The 8124-nt window shown below is 47.8% G+C and overlaps 1 non-coding gene across 1 annotated transcript; it reads left to right on the top strand.

Annotated features, from left to right (window-relative positions):
* The first annotated feature begins 258 nt into the window (after positions 1-258).
* Positions 259-325, top strand: Trnaa-agc. Its single transcript has one exon. It is a non-coding gene; the product is annotated as a tRNA-Ala (tRNA).
* The last annotated feature ends 7799 nt before the right edge of the window (positions 326-8124 follow it).

The raw sequence follows: 8124 nt of genomic DNA, 5'->3' as shown, positions 1-8124 counted from the left end.
GGGATTAAAGACACCATGACTTGCTTTTTCTGTTTGTTTGTCTCTCTGTGTGTTTGTTGGTTGGTTGGTGTTTGGGTGTTTTGTTTGCTTGAGTTGCATTGAGACGGGGTCTCTTATAGCCAAGGCTAGCCTCAAACTCCTGATCTTCCCGTCTCCATTTCCCACTTGCTACAATTAAAAGCATATGCTACCATGCCCAGCTTAATTTTATTTAATTTTAATTTATTTACATTTAAGTAGCCACACTGGGGTTGGGGATTTAGCTCAGTGGTAGAGCGCTTGCCTAGCAAGCACAAGGCCCTGGGTTCGATCCCCAGCTTAAAAAAAAAAATAGCCACACTGGACCTCCTTAACTGGCAACTAATGGCTGTTTGGGAAGGGACTGTCATTTTTTGTGTGGTGCAGTCACTGTTAAGTTGGTCTGCCCCAGTGAATAACCTCCCACCCTGCAAAGACAATAAACTGGAATCAGGGGGCTGCACCCAAAAAGAAAGCATCAAGGTGAGAGGGTGACTTGTTGAGAAGGTTCCAGAAGGAACTGAGTTGAAGGCTAAGGAGAAATCTGTTCTGCTGTTCCTTTTGGCTCTAAGAGAGGGTCTTACTATGTGGCCCTTGCTGATCTTGAACTCATGGTAATCTTCCAGCTTTAGTCTCCTGATAGCTGAGTTTACTAGCATGAGCCACGACTTGAGGCCTGTTTTCTTCAAAACATTTTGTCCGAAAGTCTGAAACTAAGGCATGGAAGTACACACCTGTAATCTCCTCCAACTTGGGACCCTGAGGCAGAAGGATCACAAGTTAAGGCCAGCCTGAGTAATTTACCAAGACCTTGTCTCAAAATTTAAAATATTCCAAAGGGAGCTAAGAGGCTAGGTGTCGTGACACTTGCCTTTAGTCATATCACTTAGAAGGAAGAGGCAGATAGCTCTCTGTGAGTTTGAAGCCATCCAATCAACACAGTAATTCCCAGGCCAGCCAGGGCTGGAAAAAAAAAAAGACCTTGTCTCAGCTGTGGTGGCACAAGTCTTTAATCCTAGCACTCAGGGCAGAAGCAGGTGATTTTCTGAGTTCAAAGCCAGCTTGGTCTACAAAGCAAGTTCCAGGACAGCCAGGGCTACACAGAGAAACCCTGAATTGAGAAAAAGAAAGGGAGGGAAGGAAAGGGAAGGGGAGGGAAGGAAGGGAAGGGAAGGAAAGGAAGGACCTTGCCTCAAAGTGGTGGAGGGCTATAGGTATAGCACAGTAACAGAGGCAGAGTGTTTGCTTAGCATATGCAAGACCTGGAGTTCATTCCCCAGTACAGACAAAAAAAAAATGTCCTAACATCACAGAAAAAGACAATCTTGGGCTGGAGAGATGGCTCAGTGGTTAAAAGCGCTGGCTGCTCTTCCAGAGGTCCTGAGTTCAATTCCTAGCAACCATATGGTGGCTCATAACCATCTATAGTGGGCTCTGATGCCCTCTTCTGGCATAAAGGTGTACATGCAGATAAAGCACTGGAAGGAAGGAAGGAAGGAAGGAAGGAAGGAAGGAAGGAAGGAAGGAAGGAAGGAAGGAAGGAAGGGAAGAAGGAAGGAAGGAAGGAAGGAAGGAAGGAAGGAAGGAAGGGAAGAAGGAAGGAAGAAAGGAAGGAAGGAAGGAAGGAAGGGAAGAAGGAAGGAAGGAAGTCTTTAAATTTCCTCTTGGCAAACAAAGCAACTACCTTTTATACACTTCCTTCCAAATTTTATCCACATAGAGGGGTCTTTTTGTTATTTTGCAAATACAAAGACTTTCATTTTAAGAACATCCCCAAGGTTCAGGTCTCAGCCCAGATGGAGCCTGACATTTTTCTGTGGTTTCTTCAGTGAAGAAGTGTCACTACCCATAGCTATCAGCAGAGTCCAGACACAGACACTGGGCTCAGTCCTGTCTACAGCCAACTGCAGGGTCCAGACACAGAGACACTGGGCTCAGTCCTGTCTACAGCCATCTGCAGGGTCCAGACACAGAGACACTGGGCTCAGTCCTGTCTACAGCCATCTGCAGGGTCCAGACACAGAGACACTGGGCTCAGTCCTGTCTACAGCCATCTTCAGAGTCTAGACACAGAGACACTGGGTCAGTCCTGTTTACAGCCAACTGCAGGGTCCAGACACAGAGACACTGGGCTCAGTCCTGTCTACAGCCATCTGCAGGGTCCAGACACAGAGACACCAGGCTCAGTCCTGTCTACAGCCATCTGCAGAGTCCAGACACAGAGATACTGGGCTCAGTCCTGTCTACAGCCATCTGCAGGGTCCAGACACAGAGATACTGGGCTCAGTCCTGTCTATAACTGTCTGCATAGTCCAGACACAGAGACACTGGGCTCAGTCCTGTCTACAGCCACCTGCAGAGTCCAGACACAGAGACACTGGGCTCAGCCCTGACTCTAAGCACCTAATAACCACTGTGGGAGGACTGACTGCCAAATGCCAAGGTCTTGCTGTTTTACCCATTTACCCAACAGCCATCAAACTCTTCTAAGGCATCTCACCAATGTCTTCCTTGTGTTTAGAGGTTCTACTATATTCCTTAGTGTGGCTAGCTAGCAGGCACAGCATAAGTTGTTAAACCTATCCGACACCAGGTTAGTGAGGCACGCGTCTGTTATACTTGACTGTCCTCTGCGCTACTCTGCTGCCATCTTCAGGGGTTTGGGAGAACCTGCTCCCGAAAGATCATCACAGCTGGGCTTTATTGGCTGTTGACATTTCCTCATAAAAGGAAGGGCTGCAGAAGGTCACAGAACCCTCACCTGAGTATCTAGTCGCCCCTCCCAATCAGTTGTATGCAAATCTGTCTGAGTTACTCATGTGGTCTTGGGGTGTCAGGCAGGGGCTATAGTATTTTAGGCAAGGAAGGACTAGGGGAGGGGCTCCATCTGCACAGCCCTGGGGGAGTTACCAGCCATTCTAGCTGCAGACAATCCATGTGACTGCTTTAATGTCGCCCAGGCTCTCTAAGTAAGCCAGTAAGCCTTTTTTTTTTTTTTTTTGAGGTGAGGACCGAACCCAGGGCCTTACGATTGCTAGGCAAGTGCTCTACCACTGAGCTAAATCCCCAATAAGCCTTTATTTCTTTTGCGTCTTTTGTTAACTTTCTTTTTGTTTTTCTTTGTGTCTTTTACATCATGCATCTTGATCCCATTCATTTCCCTGTCCCTTCGTATCACCCTCTGCCCTTACAAACCTCCCCCCTTGCAAACCTCCCCCCCCCACATAGAATAAAATTAAGAGAAAAAAAGAAAAGAAAAATCAAAGAACAATCTCATCATGGAAGCTGTAGTGTGACACGGTGAGTCATGCAGTAAGCCCTTTTGTCCATATATCTTTACTTGCAAGTGTTCATTGCAAAGAGTTATTGGTCTGGTTCAAAGCCCCTGGTTTCTGCTTCGCTGTAGATGCTGGGCCATCCTGTTGTTGCTCTGTGTTGTGGAGACCCTGCAGCTTTGGGTCTTCAGGACCGGCCCCTTCACATGTTCCCACAGATCATAGATGGTGTGGGTGTTGGGTTAGACCAACTCATAATCCTGTTTCTGGCAGGATCGGTCAGCTCACCTGACTTCACCACCAGGGTGAGCTCTCCAGCATTACCCTGGCTAGTTCACCCCTTGCAGCAATGAGAAAGAGGCAGGGTCAGCTCTCCTGTTTTCGTGCCCTCAAAGTTGGCTCTCCCACTCCTGGACCATCAGGGCCATCTCTACTGTGTTGTCCAGACAAGGTGCAAGGGCCACTCTCCCAGGGCTTCAGCTGGTGAGGGGCAGAAGAGGGGTGGCTGTGGGGGAGGGGAAGGCATCTCTCCCCCACCCACACTACCACATAGCAGATGAGGGGCGGGGCCAGATCTCCCATGCTCACGTTCTAGGATGGTTTACCAGTACCCCTGTCAATAAAGTCAGCGCCGCTGCTGTGCTTTCCAGATGAGGTGCAGGGGCCACTTTCCTGAATGTTGCAGCTGCTAAAGGGGGTGCTCAGCTCCCTCACCACCTGAAAGTGGTAGGGGGAGGGAGGTGGGCATCTTTCCCTTGCTCTTACCACCACTCTGCAGACGAGGGAGGCAGTATGCCCCTCTCACGCTCTCCGGGCTGGCTCACTGGTGCCCCTGTCTGTAGGGTCAACGCTACTGTGCTGACCAGGTGAGGCCTTTCTCTCGGGTGCTGCAGCTAAAAGGTTGAGTCAGTTCCCCACCTGGTGCAGATGGCGAGGGGTGAAGGGAGGAGAGCATCTCTTTCCCTCACCCATGCCACCACATGGCATACAAGAGGGGTACCATCTGCTCTCCCATTCTCACATCCTCAGGGCCAGCTTGCCCATACCCCTGCAAAAAGGGTCAGCTCTATTGTGCTGCCCAGATGTGGTATGGTACCCTCTCTCCTGAGTGCTTCAGCCGGTGAAGGGCAGGGCCAGTTCTCCCTAGTGTTACAGCCAGTGAGGGGTGGGGCCATTTCTGTACCGCCCTATCCTCTGGGCCTTTGGTGGTATCGGGGAGCCAGGAACATCGACAGAGACCATGGCTGCTTCTCTCTCTCTCTCTCTCTCTCTCTCTCTCTCTCTCTCTCTCTCTCTCTCTCTCTCTCTCTCTTCCTCTCTCTCCTGGGTCCGTGTTTTCTCCTCGGAGCCCTGGCCTGTGTGTGGGTCTCCCTGTCCCACTCAGTCTGTCATGGCCCTGGAAAGGACCATGCTTCCTCATCACAAAGAGAGAGGAGCTGAGCAGGCTCCTGGTCGGTGCAGAGATGTTGCTGAAGTCCTCATGGTGGCCAGGGCTAGAAAGCCCATGCTGCATTTGGTTGAGTTCTGCCTGCCCCCCGCCTTGTGGTGTGGGGCGGAGCTGTTGTCTACGTAAGCCTTTCAAACAAGCTCTTTGGTTCCCAGGCTGACCTTTGGTGGAGCCTTGCTATTGGGTTTCAAACCCGGAACAAATCATCAAATCGGGATGCTGACCGCCAGGTTCTTCCTGCATCCCACAGCCCCTACTTGCCTACTTGTTACAGGGTCCACCTGGCTTGCATACCCTGCCCCCTACACTGAACTCTCGATCCCAAAGGGCTGGGATGCTCTTCCCTATATAATCCAAACACTTTGGTAACACACACACACACACACACACACACACACACACACACACACACACACACCCCAACCATCTATTTTGGGCTTCCTGGTTGCTGCACCTGGTTCCTCTTTCTTCCTTCTCTCTTCCAGTCCCCTCTCTCCTTACACGGCTCAGGGTCATTTCCACTCTAGACTCTCCCAGATGTTCCTGCCTCTGACTATGCTTCTCCCTTTTATCCACAATAAACCTTCCCCATACAGTCACATCTGTCCCCTCCTTTTTGTTTCTTTTTTTCATTCACTTACCTCAATTTGTCCTGGGGACCATAGAAAGAGGGGGTAGACGTTATCTCCTCTTGGGAAGGAATTTTAGCCACAAGGTCAAAACCATTATTGGATCTTGTTGTTGTTGTGTTCTTGTTGTTTTGTTTTTTGAGACAGTTTCTCTGTGTAGCCTTGGATGTCCTGGTACTCGATCTGTAGACCAGGCTGGCCTTGAACTCACAGAGATCCGCCTGCCTCTGCCTCTGGAGTGCTGGGATTAAAGGTGTGCACCACCACCACCGCCTGACCATTATTGGAATTATTAGAATCCAACAATTAGCTCTTCCTGTGTGGAAATTTTTATTTTTGTCATATTCTTTTCTTACAGTATTGTTATTAAAAGGGAAAACCTAAATAATTCCTATAGCTTCACCTACTCTTAGTTAACCTAAAAATTACTAATTTTGGAGGCTACACAGTTGGGTAACATATTGTTAGTCTTCCATTAGCTTTGTAGACCATGTCTTTATAATGTGGGTTATGAGGATAATGGTTGCCTAGGAAACGTCTTAGAGACTTAAAAGAAACTTTTGCTGAAAGCACTTGATTATTCACTTTCATCTGTAGGAACAAAATGAGAAGGCTAATTAACATCTCTGTCCTATACACATGTCATTGCTATTTTTAAAATAGATTGTGTGGCACATATGCCATGGAGTATGTGTGTGTGGTGGTCACAGGACCACATGTGGAAGTTGGACCTCTCCTTCCACTCCAAGGACTCCAGGGACTGAACTGAGATTACCAGGCTTGAGGGAAAGCACCTTGACCCACTGAACTATGCTGGTCCTCTTTAAATATATTTTAAATTTAAGAACTCATGCTGCTTCTAGAACCTGAGTTCAGTGCTAAGCACTCAAGGCAAGTGGCTCATAGCCACCTATAACACTGGCTTTCAGAGGCTCTGACACCCTCTTTTGGTTTTTGCAGGCACCTGCACATGTGTGGCATGCACACATACAGACACAGAAACACCACACATAAATAAAAAATAATTTTAAATTTTTACTTTGTATATTTCTGTACTTACATATTTATCCATTTTTGTTGTGTGTGTGTGTCTCTTCCTCAAATGTGTGTGTGTGTGTGTGTGTGTGTATGTGTGTGTGTGTGTGTGTGTGTGTCACATATACCTAGTGCCACCAGAGACCAGAAGTGGGCATAGGAACCCCTGGAACTGGAGCTACAGACAGTTGTGAACAGTCACATGGATGCTGGGATCGGAACCCAGGCCCTCTGCAACAGCAGCCAGTGCTTGCTCTTGACCACGGTGCCATCTTTCCAGCTCTATATATTTTGCTTTTTTGAAACAAGATCTCTCACTGACCATGTGGCATACTAATTTGGCTAGGACAGCTGGCTGTCAAGCCCCTGGATTGCAGGTATGCCCTCCGAGCCCAGCTGGCTTTTACATGAATGCTGGCACTTGAACTCCAGTCCTCACATCTGTTGCTGAACCATCTCCCCAGTTTCTGTATATGTTTATATTTATGTCTCATATAGACAAGGTCTCTACCCCAGCCTGTCCTTGAATTCTCTGTGTAGTAACCAAGGATAATCCTGAATTTCAGATCTTCATGCCTCTAATTCTGGAGAGCTAGGATTACAGATGTGTGCTACCAGGTCAGAGAAGCAAGCCCTTGGGATCCTTCTGTCTGTACCTTAACCTCCTCCTGCCATTCTGGGCTTGCAAGACCTTTCTAAAATCCTAAATTTGTCCTTAGCCCAATATAGGTACATTAGGATAGAAGGACTATGCTGGGAGATCCCGCTCTAGTACTGGGAAGACCGTGAGCTAAGGAAGAGAAAGGTGAGACAGGTGAAGACCCCTTCCCAGAGCATACAGTTGGCCTCATTGGGAACAAGTCAACTGAATTAGACATCACCGGAATCATTTATTCAACAAGAGTTTCAGCTACTGTAGCTAAGCAGACACAGGTTTGGAACAGAACTCAATTGTAAAGGGTACATGACCCACTAAACTTCCTTGTTAGTCTTGAGGGAGAAATGCAACAGAGAGCACACTTGTCCATGGGACAGGTGGATTTTTATTGCAAAGGGTAGTAGTTAGTGCCCTTATAACTGAGAATAAGCACCTGAGTATTCATCGATGGAACATCTGCATCAAACCCTATCATCGGAAGGCTCAGGGAACTTTGAAGAGAGGGTAGAGAACACGTGAGATGGTGTGATGGTCTGAATTAGAATGGCAGCAGAGGGTCCTGTGTGTGAATTAGCCAGTTAGAGGAACTGTCTGAGAAAGATTAGAAGGTGTTGGGAATATTATTTTAAGGTTTAATTTTGTGAGGTTGTGTTACTGTGCCTGTCTAAAACACCTGATGGTCTAATAAATTACTGAATGGCCAATGTCAAGGCAGGAGAAAGGATAGGTGGGGCTGGCAGGCAGAGAGAAGATATAGAAGGAGAAATCTGGGAGAAAGAGAAGAAGGAGGAGGGCTTCAGGGGCCAGCCACCCAGCTGCACAGCCAGACATGAAGTAAGAAGGGGGAAAAAAGGTATACAGGAATAGAGAAAGATAAAAGCCCCAAGGTCAAAGATAAATGGGATAATTTAAAGTTAAGAAAAGCTGGCTAGCAACAAGTCAAGCTAAGGCCAAGCATTTATAATTAGGAACAAGCCTCCGTGTGTGGTTTATTTGGGACTTGGATGGTGGGCCCCCAAAAGAGCCAAACAACCAACAACAAGAAGGTGTGGCCTTGTTGGA

The sequence above is a fragment of the Onychomys torridus genome, chromosome 2, assembly GCF_903995425.1.
Source record: "Onychomys torridus chromosome 2, mOncTor1.1, whole genome shotgun sequence".
Taxonomy (NCBI): domain Eukaryota; kingdom Metazoa; phylum Chordata; class Mammalia; order Rodentia; family Cricetidae; genus Onychomys; species Onychomys torridus.
Note: the sequence above shows the minus strand (reverse complement) of the source record. Positions and strands in the feature narration are given on the sequence as shown.